Here is a 13,836-nt window from a genome sequence, read left to right as displayed (position 1 = left end):
AAAGAAATTTATGAAGTTCAAATTCCTAGAAAGTTCCAGAATTATTACCCAGTATTGCTTATCTCTATATGCTTGAACCAAAAATGAATTTACCTTCTGAAGTAATTAGTAACTTTTCCAAATTCTAAAAGTTCTTCCTAATATGGAAATAGAGTCTCTTTTGAAGAAGTTATGTAGATTGGTCCCACAATATTTTTGTTTTTGTTTTTAATTCTTACTACTGGTTAAATTCTTACTTAGTGGAGGGTTAAGCTTATGATTTTAAAATAAACTGAAAGCATGTCATTGCAAAAATTCAAAGAAAGAACATGAAAGGGAATAGATAGGAGGGTAGGAGTGTGGGCAGGAAGGAGGGTAGGGTGGGAAATATCACTATGCTTCTAAATCGGTATATATGAAATAAATGAAATATTACATAAAATAAATGTTGACCTTACAAAAATAAAAAAAATGTATTTTTTCACTTTGTGTTGCTATGTGAGGGCAAACTGTTGAAATCTTTATATATACTAAACTGATTTTCTGTATATAAAGAGAATTGAAAATGAATCTTGATATGAATGGAAGGGGAGAGCGAGTGGGAAAGGGGAGGGTTGTGGGGGGGATGGAAGTTATGGGGGGAAGCCATTGTAATCCATAAACTGTACTTTGGAAATTTATATTCATTAAATAAAAAAAAAATTTTAAAACGGATTAAAAAAACAAAGTTCTAAGCCCTCAGACACATGGTAACCTTCAAAATCTAAAAGAGAGCTAGATATTTTTTGCTCTGAGTTTGATTTTTTTTTTCTGTGATAAATGTTCTCAGTGATGTTTCCTCATATATCATGATTTTGTGCTTTTTCCCAACCTAAATAGCTCTTCTCTAAACATGTTCCAATGCCATCAATTTTCTCTTAGAGACTGTAGTGTTTTGAGTATGGTATAAACAGCAGAGAGTAGAGGGACAATAGCTGTCAAGAGCTAAGGACAAGAAGTAGCTGCAGATACAAGAGCGTATTGAAAGCTGGGAAACACTGTGGTGATGGAACTATTTTGTAGCTTGACTGTATCAGTGTCTAAACCACAGCTGAGGAGCTGGTGCTGCGGCACAGTAGGTTAATCCTCCGCCTGCGGCACCAGCATCCCTTATGGACACCGGTTTAAGTTCCGGCTGCTCCTCTTCTGACCCAGCTCTCTGCTATGGCCTGGGAAAGCAGAAGAAGATGCCCTAGTGCTTGGGTCCCTGCACCCACATGGGAGACCCAGAAGAAGCTCCTGGCTCAGCCATTGCAGCCATCTGGGGAGTGAACCAGTGGATGAAAGACTATTCTCTCTGTCTCTCTTCTCACTGTCTATAACTATGCCTCTCAAATAAATAAATAAAATCTTAAAAAAAGATAAAAAATTAAAAATAAAATAAAGAATAAACCATAGCTGAAATGTTCTATAATCTTGCAAGATGACACTAGTGGGAGAAAAGATTTAAGTACATACATGATCTTTGTGTATTATATGTTAAAACTACATGTGAATGTACAATTTTTGGAAAAGGCAATGTTTGAGTAAAATGAAAAGAGAGTTTGCCTCAACATCTAATGTCTTACCATTGGTTGAGTCCTTAGTTAACAAAACACTCGTACTCCATGGGTCAAACTGGATGTTAGCGTGCCTCGTCTCCAAATGGCACACACAAAAACTACTATGTGAACTACAGCAGCTGCATATTTGGAAAGTATGAGTATTTATTTATTGCATTTTTCTGTTACTTCAGCTCTCCAAAATTATATCCAAAACACCAAAAACCCAGACTCCTCCCTGATCATGCTTTCTTTTTCACATTGATGTCCAATCTATCAGCAATTTTGTTGTTTCTGCTTTCAGGATACACTCAGAATCCAACTACGTCTTCAACAGCTCCACGGCTTCTGGCATCTCTCACCATCTCCACTAGCTTCCTAGAGGGTTTGCACAGTTTTCCTGTGCCTCTGCAGTCTATTTTCAACAAAGCAGCAAACACAATCTTTAAAATGTGTCTGGTCATGACATTCTTCCCTTCAAAACTCCCTATAAGGGCTGGGTATAGGATAATTATGTCTCTTTTTCTTTATTTTTTTTTATTTGACAAATAGAGTTATAGACAGTGAGACAGACAGACCGAGAGAAAGGTCTTCCTTCTGTCGGTTCACCCCACAAATGGCCGCTATGGCCAGGGCGCTGCGCTGATCCGAAGCCAGGAGCCAGGTGCTTCCTGCTGGTCTCCCATGCGGGTGCAGGGCCCAAGCACTTGGGCCATCCTCCACTGCCCTCCTGGGCCACAGCAGAGAGCTGGACTGGAAGAGGAGCACCAGGACTAGAACCTGGCGCCCATATGGAATGCCAGCGCTGCAGGTGGAGGATTAACCAAGTGAGCCACAGTGCTGGCCCCATATTATGTCTCTTTTTCAAAACCCATGCAAGCAATTCCCAAGTTCTAGAAGTATATGATCATATGACTCCCACCTCTATCTATCTAACCTGTGTCTGTTACTTTGCCTTCTCTGTATCCTCCAGTCCAGCCTCATGGGTCTCCATAGTTTTGTTCAAATATGCCAGCCAAACCCTGCCTCAGGGCCTTTGCATTGGCTATTTCCTCTACCTTTGATGCCTTTCCCTAAGGTATCCATATGACTAACTCTGCACCACCCTGATGTTTGCTAGAATGCCACCCTTCCATAAGCTCCTGGTTCCTTTCCCTGTTCATTTTCTGTAGAATTTAACACCACCCACATATTACTTATGTATCTTATTTTTTAGTCTGACCATTAAGTGTTTATTTTGTCCACTGGGACCAAGAAAACTGTCTAGCACATAGAAAACACTTTATATTTATGGAAAAAATAAAACGAATGAATAACTGGAATGAGTAGTTGAGACAATTCAATGATAGTAAGCATTGGTTGGAAATTTTGATAAATTCTCTCCCTTCAGGTCTAAGCCATAGACAATCTCTCTTCTACTTGCTCCTTTTCACCATGTACAACTCCTTTGCTGAATTTATCAGCTCCTACACATCACCCTCAAGTCACTTTTTGTCCAAACTGCCCTTTAGATGTCTTGCCCTCTTGATTAAAAGAGACGTTCAAGAGAGGGAGCCACATTTTAGCCCTTTGTAATCCTTCAGCAGTCTGGGGAGAGAATGACATAGGATTGATACTTTCTGTCTTTGGATTTCATGATTCCTCCTGCATTGTTTTCAATATAAGTTATTCCCTTAGGAAGATTTATGTATTGATTTGAAAGACAGTTACAGAGATGGAGAGAGAGGCAGAGACAGAGATCTTCCATCTGCTGGTGCACCTCTCAAATGGTCATAATGACCAGGGAGGGCTGGGCCAGGCAGAAGCCAGGTGCCTGGAATTCTATGAAGGTCTCCCATGTGGGTAGCAAGGACTCAAGTGTTCAGGCCATCTTCCGCTGTTTTCTCAAGTGCATCAGTAGGAAGCTGGATCAGAAGCAGAGCAGCTGGGATTCAAAACAGTGCTCATACGGGATGTTGGCATTGCTGGTTGCAGCTTAACCTGCTGAACAAAAATGCTGGCCTCATTTTGAAATATTTTTATAATATAATTATTTTATTTGTATGAGAGGCAGAGAGAGAGAGAGTGCCCATCTGCTGGTTCACTCTCCAATTGCTATAAGGGTTGGGTACAGGTTCATGATGTCTCTTTTTCAAAGGTAACTGAGGGTCCACAATACTCTGGCTGCTCAGGGTTTTCCCCTGGAGTGAACAAATAGAATCTTTCAGCACCACCCCACCAACTAACATTTTCCACTGGTGTACTCTGTAGCCACATGCTTTCCATTGGTTAAGCTGGAAGAAAGGGCTGTCCCCATGAATATGTAACTCACAAATGAAAGTGATTTCATGGGATAGTTCATCATTGGGGAAGGGAAAATATTTTGGAGCTCAGAGACACTAAGAAAAGTTTTGATTAAATTCTCCTAGTTCTGGGGCTTCCACCTTGCCTCACGTAATGACTGCAGCAACCATGTCTGTTAGACTTTAGTAATGCAGATTCAGAAAATTCATTTTAGTGAAAATCAGAAACCTTGCTTTTTATCTGACTGTTTCTATCCTTAAATGTCACTCTGAGTTTAAAGCTCTTGAATATTGTTTTATGTGGAGTCCTCAGAGATAACTTTGTATATTGCAAATTCAGTTTGTATAGCACTGAGTTTGAAGAAAAGGACTAGGGCAGCAAGAAAAAACTGTAGGGAATGAAAATTCATAAAGGAGATGCTACTGATATGAAAAGGGGGCAAGCAAGAAAAAACAAACCTCATTTTTGTGAAAGATAATAAAATACAGTAAGTGCTTGGGGAAAAAACCTAAAAATCATTTATTTCAGCCTCTTCTTTATGCAAGTAAGAACTTCTTCCAAAATGCTGAAATAAACTGCCCAAGGTCGCAGAGAAGTTAAAGGCAGGGATCTTAGCAGCAGCATAATAATAATGACGATATACCAATGTCCTCTACTGTGCTTCTCAAGTCACTGGAAATAACTGTTCTGATTTACATTACCATCTTCTTTAAGTCCGTCATATGTTACCACTTAGGTTAGAGATCCATTCAAACCAGATGGAAAGCTCACAACTCTAGAGCCCAATTTCTTAGCATAGGTTTTTAAATTATTGCTATGTTAAGAACACTTACCATGAAATCTATGTTCTCAGCAAAATTTTGTGTACAATATTGTTAACTGATATTTCAGTATTGTGCAGCAGGTGCCTAGAATGTATTCGTTTGCATAACTGAAACTTTATACCTGTTGAATAGCAACCCCCCATACCCCTTGCAGTCAGTCCCTGGTGATTACCACACAATTCCCTGTTTCTATGCATGTGACTATTTTAGATAGCTCACCCTCATGTAAGTAGAATCACACAGTAGTTATCCTTGTGTGACTGGCATATCTATTTAGCACGTCTCAATGTTTAACCCACGTTATCACATTCCCTTCTTTTTAAAAGTCTTAATAATATTCCATTGTATGTAATCAAAATGTTTTCATGGTCCTTTAGCCTATTAATAACTATTTAGGTTGTTCCCACATCTTAACTATTGTGAACAATGCTACAATGAACACAGAGGGCAGATAGTTGTTTGAAACAGATTGATTTCATTTCCTTTGGCTATATACCCAGTAAAGGGATACTTGGATCATATAGTAGTTTCATTTTTTAAAATTTTTGAGGAGTATCCATAACATTTTCCACACCAGCCTAACCATTCTGTATTCTCACCAACAATGGCCATGGGTTTCAATTTCTCCATATCCTTGCCAACATTTATATAATCTTTTGGTTTCTTCAATAATAGTCATCCTCATAGGTGTGAGGTGAGATCTCACTGTGGTTTTGATTTGTATTCCCCTGATGATTAGTAATGCTGAACTTCTTTTCATATGCCTATTGGTAATTTGTATGCCTAGCCACAACAATCAGGCAAGAAAAAGAAAAACAGGCAGCAATCAGAAAGGAAGAAGTGAAATAATTTGATGTGAATGGCTTGATCTGATATATAGAAATACTCCACACAAAAAAAAAACAGAACTAATAAACTGGCTGAATAAAGATGCAAAATTAGCATATAAAATCATTTGGTTCCTATACATTAATAACAAACTATCCAGAAAGGAAATCAAGAAACAATCCCATTTGCTATCATATCAAAAAATAGAATACCGAGTATTGAACTTAACTAAGGAGGTAAAAGACGTTACATTCAATAAAGATCTTCTCAACAAAGAAATGCCCAGGACCAGATGGCTTCACCACTGAATTCAAAGTATATTTAAAGAACTAACTCCAACTCTTCTCAAGTTATTCAAAACAATTAAAAAGGAAGGAATCCTCCCAAATTCTATGAAGCCAGCATCACCTTAATTTCTAAACCCAGAAAAGACGCAAGAGAGAAAGATAACTACAGACCAATTTCCCTGATGAACATGGATGCAAAAATTCTCAACAAAATTCTGGCCAATCAAATCAAACAACAAATCAGAAAGATCATTCACCTAGATCAAGTGGGATTTATCCTGGTACGCAGGGAAGATTCAACACTCACAAATTATTTAATGTGCTACATCACATTAACAAACTGAAGAAGAAAACCATATGATTGTTTTAATAGAGTTAGAGAAAGCACTTGATAAAATACAACACCCTTTCATGATGAAAAATCTAAGCAAATTGGGTTTAGAAGGAACATTCCTCAACATAATCAAAACAATTTTTGACAAATCCATGCCAGCATCTTATTGAATGAGGAAAAGTTGGAAGCATTCCCACTGAGATCTGGAACCAGACAGGGATGCCCACTCTCACCATTGCTATTCAATATAGTCCTAGAAATGTTAGCCAGAGCCATTAGGCAAGAAAAAGAAATCAAAGGGATACAAATTGGGAAAGAGGAAGTCAAACTAGTCCCTATTTTTAGATGACATGATTCTATATATAGGGGATCCAAAAGACTCCACCAAGAGACTATTGAAACTCATACAAGAGTTTGATAAAGTAGCAGGATATAAAATCAATACACAAAAATCAAGACACAAAAATCAACAGACTTTGTATACATAGACAAGGTTATGGCTGAGAAAGAACTTTTTTTAAGATTTATTTATGTATTTATTTGAAAGTCAGAGTTACACAGAGAGAGGAGAGGGAGAGAGAGAGAGAGGTCTTCCATCCGATGTTTCACTCCCCAGTTACCACAATGGCCAGAGCTGTGCTGATCTGAAGCCAGGAGCCAGGAGCTTCTTCTGGGTCTCCCACACAGGTGCAGGGCCCAAGGACTTGGGCCATGTTGCACTGATTTCCCAGGCCACAGCAGAGAGTGGGATTGGAAGTAGACTAGCCGGGTCTCGAACCAGTGCCCACATGGGATGCCGGCACTTCAGGCCAGGATGTTACCCTGCTGCACCACAGCACTGGCCCCAAAAGAACTTCTAAGATTAATCACAATTATAATGGCTACAAAAAAATCAAATACCTTGGAATAAATTTAACAAAGGATGTCAAAGATCCCTACAATGAGAATTACAAAGCATTAAAGAAAAAAATAGGAGATATAAAATAATGGAAAAATCTTTCCTGTTCATGGATTGGAAGAATCAATATCATCAAAATGTCTACTCTTCTAAAAGCAATTTACAGATTCAATGTGAAATCAATCAAAATACCAAAAACATGAGAGTTGCTCAGGCATGGAAAGCCAAGACACTATGGCAAAAATGACCTAAATGAAAGATCTCTGTAAGTGAAATCCTGGTGGAAAGAAGGGGCCATCAAAGAAGTAGGTACCTTTCTCTGAAGGGAGGAGAGAACTTCCACTTTGATTATGGCCTTGTCTAAATAAGGTTGGAGTTTGTGAATTCAAAGAGGCTTCCATAGCCTTGGCAGCTCATGACAAGAGCCTAGGGTGATTACTGATGTCATAAATAAGAGTGTCAATTGTTAAATCAACAGCAGGAGTCACTGTACACTTGCTCCCCTTGTAGGATCTTTGTCCTTAATGTGTTGTACCATGTGAATTAATGTCAAAACTACTGCTCAAAGAGTACTTTATACTTTGTGTGTCTGTGTTGGTGCAAACTATTGAAATCTTTGCTTAGTATATACTAAATTGATCTTCTGTATATAAAGATAATTGAAAAGTAATCTTGATGAAGAATGGGATGGGAGAGGGAGTGGGAGATGGGACGGTTGCAGGTGGGAGGGAGGTTATGGGGGGAAAGCCACTATAATCCAAAAGTTGTACTTACAAAATTTATATTAAATAAAAGTTTTTTTTTAACTTTTATTTAATGAATATAAATTTCCAGTGTACAGCTTATGGATTACAATGGCTTCCCCCCCCCCATAACTTCCCTCCCACCTGCAACCCTCCCTTCTCCCGCTCCCTCTCCCATTCCATTTGCATCAAGATTCATTTTCAATTCTCTTTATATACAGAAGATCAATTTAGTATAAAGATTTCAACAGTTTGCACCCACATAGAAACACAAAGTGAAACATACTGTTTGAGTACTAGTTATAGCATTAAATCACAATGTACAGCACATTAAGGACAGAGATCCCACATGAGGAGCAAGTGCACAGTGGCTCCCGTTGTTGACCCAACAAATTGACACTCTAGTTTATGGCGCCAGTAACCACCCTAGGCTGTCGTCATGAGTTGCCAAGGCTATGGAAGCCTTCCAAGTTTGCCGACTCTGATCATATTTAGACAAGGTCATAAAAGACAGAGTGAGGATAGTAACCAATGATCCTGAGAGTGGCATTTACCAGGTTTGAACAATAATACAGCATTAAGTGGGGAAGAGGACCATCAGTACACACATGTTGGGAGTAGAGCCATTGGTGGTAGAGTAGAGGTTATGATTACAAAGGAATGAGGCCCAAGTGCACTAGACAGGGCCTAGAACAAAGGACAGAGTCATTATTAGTGGAGCTAAGAAAGGTGCTGTCTAAGCTACAATTAAGTTTTCTGATTGAGAGGCAAATAGAACCTGATAGAAGGGGCTTGATAATAATCTGGTGGGCTTTAGGCCTTGTAAATTCAGAGGCCCAGACCTATCTATCTCTTCACATGGGGTATATCCTAAGGGAGGTGTGAACCTCCTAGGGGAAGGCACTCTGTTGACTTTCATTACTTGGCTGGCCTGGGAGGAGAGCTGGCCAGGTAAAGGCAGGTGGCATCTCTAACAAGAAATTTACAGTTCTGCCTGCAATGTTGCTGACCCTACTTGACCATACCCTCAGCTGCAGTGGTCACTTTGGAAGTTGGGCTGAGTGAAGGGCTTTTCAGCTTAGAGCCAATACGATCTGTGGCTCTGACCTGGGCATCCTTCGACTCCAGGGCAGGTCCATTTCCAGTGATCCAACTCTTGGCAGAGCTGCCAGGGCTCTTCACAAGCTGACTTCTGCTGAAGCCCAGGCTTACCACATTGAAAGCCACTGCAGTGGACTGGCCTGTTGGGTCTGCTTGATGGCAGATCACTGTACAGATCAGCCATTAAATAGGCCTGCCACCCATTGCTTCTGATGCCGAGCTTTCTTTTCCTCCTGGTTTGTGTTAAAGCAGACCAGAGGATGCAAGTCAAGGGAGTGCCCGTTTCCCATCTCTAATCTTCGGTGGCCTGAACTACAAGTCTATAGTCACAGACATGTTCTGTAGTAGTTTTTCTAAGGTAGACAATGCCCATGAGGAAAATTATATTCTCACTTTAAAACTTTCTTTCCCTTTGGTCTGAAAGGGAGGTTTTTTCTACTTACTGTATACTTCGCTGATGGCGAAGTGAATCTAGCTATGAGATTATTATTTGAGTTCTTATTTTGGCTATGCTATTGCAGAAAAATGTTAGCCATCTCTTTTATAAGGTCTAAAGATTAAAGTTTTTTAAAAGAAAAAATGGGCAAAGGACTTAAACAGACATTTTTCCAAAAGAGAAAATCCAAATGGCCAACAGACACATGAAAAAATATTCAGGATCACGAGTCATCAGGGAACTGCAAATCAAAACCACAATGAGGTTTCACCTTACCCTTCATGTCCTGCATGAAGGATCTCTGTGAGTGAGACCCCAGTGGAGAGAAGGGACCATAAAAGAAAGATGTACTTTTCTCTGAAGGGAGGAGAGAATTTCCACTCTGCTTATGGCCTTGTCTAAATACTGATGGAGACTGTGGACTCAAAAGGCTTCCATAGCCTTGAAGAGCCTCGGGTGATCACAAATGGAATACATCAGAGTGTTAATTGTTAAATCAACAACAGGAGTCACTGTGCACTTACTTCTCATGCAGGACCTCTGTCTTCAGTGAGTTGTATTATGAGAATTAACTATAAAATTTGTTCTCAAACAGTTGTGTTTGTGTGTGTGTGTATTTGCAAATTGTTGAAATATTTACTTAGCATAGAGGTGGTCTTCTGTGTATAAAGTTAATTGAAAATTGAATCTTAATAGAGAATGGGACTGGGAATGGGAGAGGGAGCAGGAGATGAAGTGGGAGGGTGGATATGGTGGGAAGAATCACTATATTCCTAAAGTTATACTTAAGAAATTTGTACTCATTAAATAAAGGTTTCTTTGGGGGAAATAAAGACTTTTACATTCAAAGTGACAAAATTTTGATCAAAGCAATTAAAGATGATACAAATAAATGGAAAGAAAGCTGTGTTCATAGATTGGAAGATGTTAATACTGTTACAATGTCACTATTACCCAAAGCAACTTACATATTCAATGTAATCCCTATCAAAATCTCCATGGCATTTTTCACAGAAAAAGAAAAAAACATAGTCCTTAAATTCAATTGTTTGGTATTCTGCAGACCTGCTGCTAACATCGGCAGTGTGCAGGTAGGATTATAAATGGAGATTCACAGATCTTGCATATAGATATTTAAATCTCACATAGCACACTGTTAAAAAAAATATTCTCTCTGCCCATATTGAGAAACACATCCTCATAAAGATGCTTGTAACAGACTTCTCACAGCCCCTGGAGTTCTGAAGCTTAAAGTGGTAGTATGCAGGGGTCACCCTCCATCCTCCAGAAGACACTGGCTCACCTTTCTCTCACACACACAGCTCCATTTCAAACTGGGAAGGGCCAGCCATCCAAGTTCCAGCAGCACTCCCTGCAAGCATATCTCTTTAATATTCCTACATTCTAGGAGTTTCCATACTGGTGGCACAGTCCAACCTTGGAAGCTGTGATTGAAGAGCCCACACGGACTCTGTAGGTGGGCTCGTCATGGTCCCTTAGGCAGGGAGTTCTAGGACAAGGTGCTGAAAGCGTGTTCTAGAGGAAGAGAATATGAGCTCCATGTTGGAACAGGTGCTTCAGCCCATGAACTCTTCAGTCTGAGAAAGGCCAGCCGTGGATCCTCTAAAGCATGGGGTCCAAAGGGGCCCTCTAGCCAAGGGACATAATATGATACATATGTTAAAATAAAAAAAAACACCTATCTTCTACAACATAGCACAGTAAAAATACTAGCCCTGGAGAGGGAAAAATATATATAGCTAAGAGAACTCCAAATCTATTCAAATTCATAAACAATAACCAACTGAATTAAAAACAATAACAGCAACCAGAAATTAGGAAGAGTATTTAAGAAGCTCCAGAAGGCAACTCAGGGCAACTGTCTTAGAGACATTAAAAGTGAAGAACAATCAAAATCAAGTGCCTTCTTGAGGCCTCTGACAGAATGTAGGTAAGAAGTAGTTAGGCAGGGGGCTACTGTTGAGGTAGGTCTGGGAGGAAGTACACCCTTCAAAAAGACAAGAGCTCCACAAGGTGGGATTGCATCTCTTTGGAGAGGAAGTTATATGCTAGCATTTATTTTTAATTTTCTTAAAAATGGAGTTGAGGGGGCCAGTTCTGTGGCATAGTGGGTAAAGCCACCGCCTGTGATGCTGGTGTCCCAGTTGTCTGGGCTGCTCGACTTTGGCCCAGCTCCCTGCTATTGCATCTGGGAAAGCAGCAGAAGATGGTCCAAGTGCTTGTGCCCCTGCACCCACATGGGAGACCCGGAAGAAACTCCTGGCTCCTGGCTCCTGGCTTCAGATCAGTCCAACTCTGGCCATTGCAGCCATTTGTGGAGTGAACCAACAGATAAATTCTCTCTCTTAATCTCTCTCTCCCTCTCTCTCTCTGCAATTCTGCCTTTCAAATAAATAAATAAATCTAATTTTTAAATTGGAGTTGAAAAGTCTCTTGCACATACTTGTATAAACTAAAAGCTCCTAATTTCTGTTTAAAATTTATAATTCTACAACCATCTTTTCATCTTTTCCTGCCTGAGAGAAAAATCACAGATGACTCCAACATCATTTTTATGGTCAACTGATAGCATTCTCCATTTTCAAGGACAAGGGACTAATTAGTGTTGTGGGAGCACATGTAGTATAGCTCATTTACCTTTGTTATTAAAGTAATGGTTTTGCTGATAATTATTGAAAGAATGCAAACCAATTTATCATCCAATTGAAAAATGCATATTCCCAAGGCACAAATTGGAGCCACGTTTACTCCTTGTTCAAAATCCTCTATCAACCACTCTTGTATACTTCCTCAATTGTTGCAAAACTTGAAGTACTCTAAAAATTTTAAAGTCTGTTTCTGTCATTATTCTATATTCTCTCATTAAAAGGTCTTCAACAGTTCTGTTATCTCCTTGATGTTATCTTCAACAGTTCTGTTATCTCCTTGATGACACAACTGAGCTTGAATTCATTTTTCCATAATCCATCGTACCTCATCCAGGCCATAGCTATGAAGGGTGTTTAATAAATGCTTAAAGAAATAAGCAAAATCTGGGATCCACAAGCCATGTCTCTTGTCAAACTCAGTCTTTTTGTTTGTTTCTTTGTTTCAGTTTCCAATGAATTTCTTCCATTAGCCTTTCAGAAGACTCTAAAAACCTACATTTTTAACAAGGACCCCAGATACTTCTAGGTTTTGAATGTAAGGTCAGTTTGAGGAAGCAATTTGAACCTTCATTGTGTATCAGATTACATAAACAACAAAATTACATTATAAATCACATAATTGCACAAATTATTCCTTTATATTAACAGATCTCTAAATAGAATATTGTTTTCAAAATGAAATCATATGTAGACAGTTGCAATCATAAAGCATGCCAAACTGAAAACGATACAACAATGAGAAACATTAGCAGCAAATCCTAGTACAAATGAAGATATTCCTCTGAAATTGCCTGTTTCATCAAGCATCAGAAATGACCCATCTTTTAGTCCTTTTCTTGTACATTTTTCTATATCCACATTCTATGTATCTGATTGGATTCTTGGTTTTCATTTCATTTCCTGTGTGAAATTCTCCTCAAATATGATCAGTGGCTGCTGCTTGGGGGGCTGAACGTCCTTTTGGATGTCCATTGTCACGTCTCACATAACACAGACAAACTTCCTAGATTCCTAACAGGGCCCAGCATGTCACTGTGCCCTCAACTTCCGGATTCTTATTATCTACCAGCTCTACCACTGATTCTTGTCTTTATTAGCCACCAGCTCTATCACTGCCCCTCACAGGCTAAATGGGCCTTAGAGACATTGGCAATCATGCAATACAATAATAAGATTTATTCTAGCATTTTAGAAAAATCAGGCATAAAACATGTACATAATGTGTATCAATGTCTAGAAGTATATAGTGGTGACCTGATTTTATAAATGAAGATGCTGGCCTCGTTGATACTCTGATTTTTAATTCTTTCATTCAAAAAAGTCAAGTCCAATATTTCCCCTGAAGACCTCACAGAGCCATTCTGAGGTTGAAGGGAGCTCCAAAAACCCCAAGGAATCATTAATTTCTTAAGTTTATGAAGAACATTAGAAATTTTAAAGGTTCCTTCACACATATTACACATTTAAAAATCCCCAGGGTTTTGTAAAAAAGTATTTTTCATCTGTTATGCTGTTTTTAATCCCCTACATGTTTTAGGCACTACAAGGTAATAATACTTTCAAAAGCTAATAAAAAAATACACTAATCTTAGTGCTAAGAGATTTACACAGATTGTCTTAATTCATGGTAAAAGAAACAGAAGAATATTGTTAACAGCTTACTATAAATATAAGAAAATAAATGGAAAGTAAGTAACGACCTCCTTCAGTTTTAGCACGTTAACAAGTCAGATTTTAAATTTATATGACTACCTTGAAAATAATAATTTATTTAACCACAGAATTCATCCAAGATGTCTTATGATGACAACCAAGTGAAGAATTCAGTGTGTGTGTAATGTTGGTGTTATAATATCTTACAAGTGACAGGTTGG

At 38.9% G+C, this 13,836-nt stretch overlaps 1 pseudogene; it reads right to left on the bottom strand.

The window, feature by feature from the left end:
• Nucleotides 1-12,761: 12,761 nt before the first annotated feature.
• LOC133766519 (DNA-directed RNA polymerases I, II, and III subunit RPABC4-like) lies at nt 12,762-12,934 on the bottom strand (annotated as a pseudogene).
• Nucleotides 12,935-13,836: the final 902 nt, after the last annotated feature.

This window comes from Lepus europaeus, chromosome 9 (assembly GCF_033115175.1).
Source record: "Lepus europaeus isolate LE1 chromosome 9, mLepTim1.pri, whole genome shotgun sequence".
Taxonomy (NCBI): Eukaryota; Metazoa; Chordata; class Mammalia; order Lagomorpha; family Leporidae; genus Lepus; species Lepus europaeus.
This window is presented reverse-complemented; position numbering and strand designations above follow the sequence as displayed.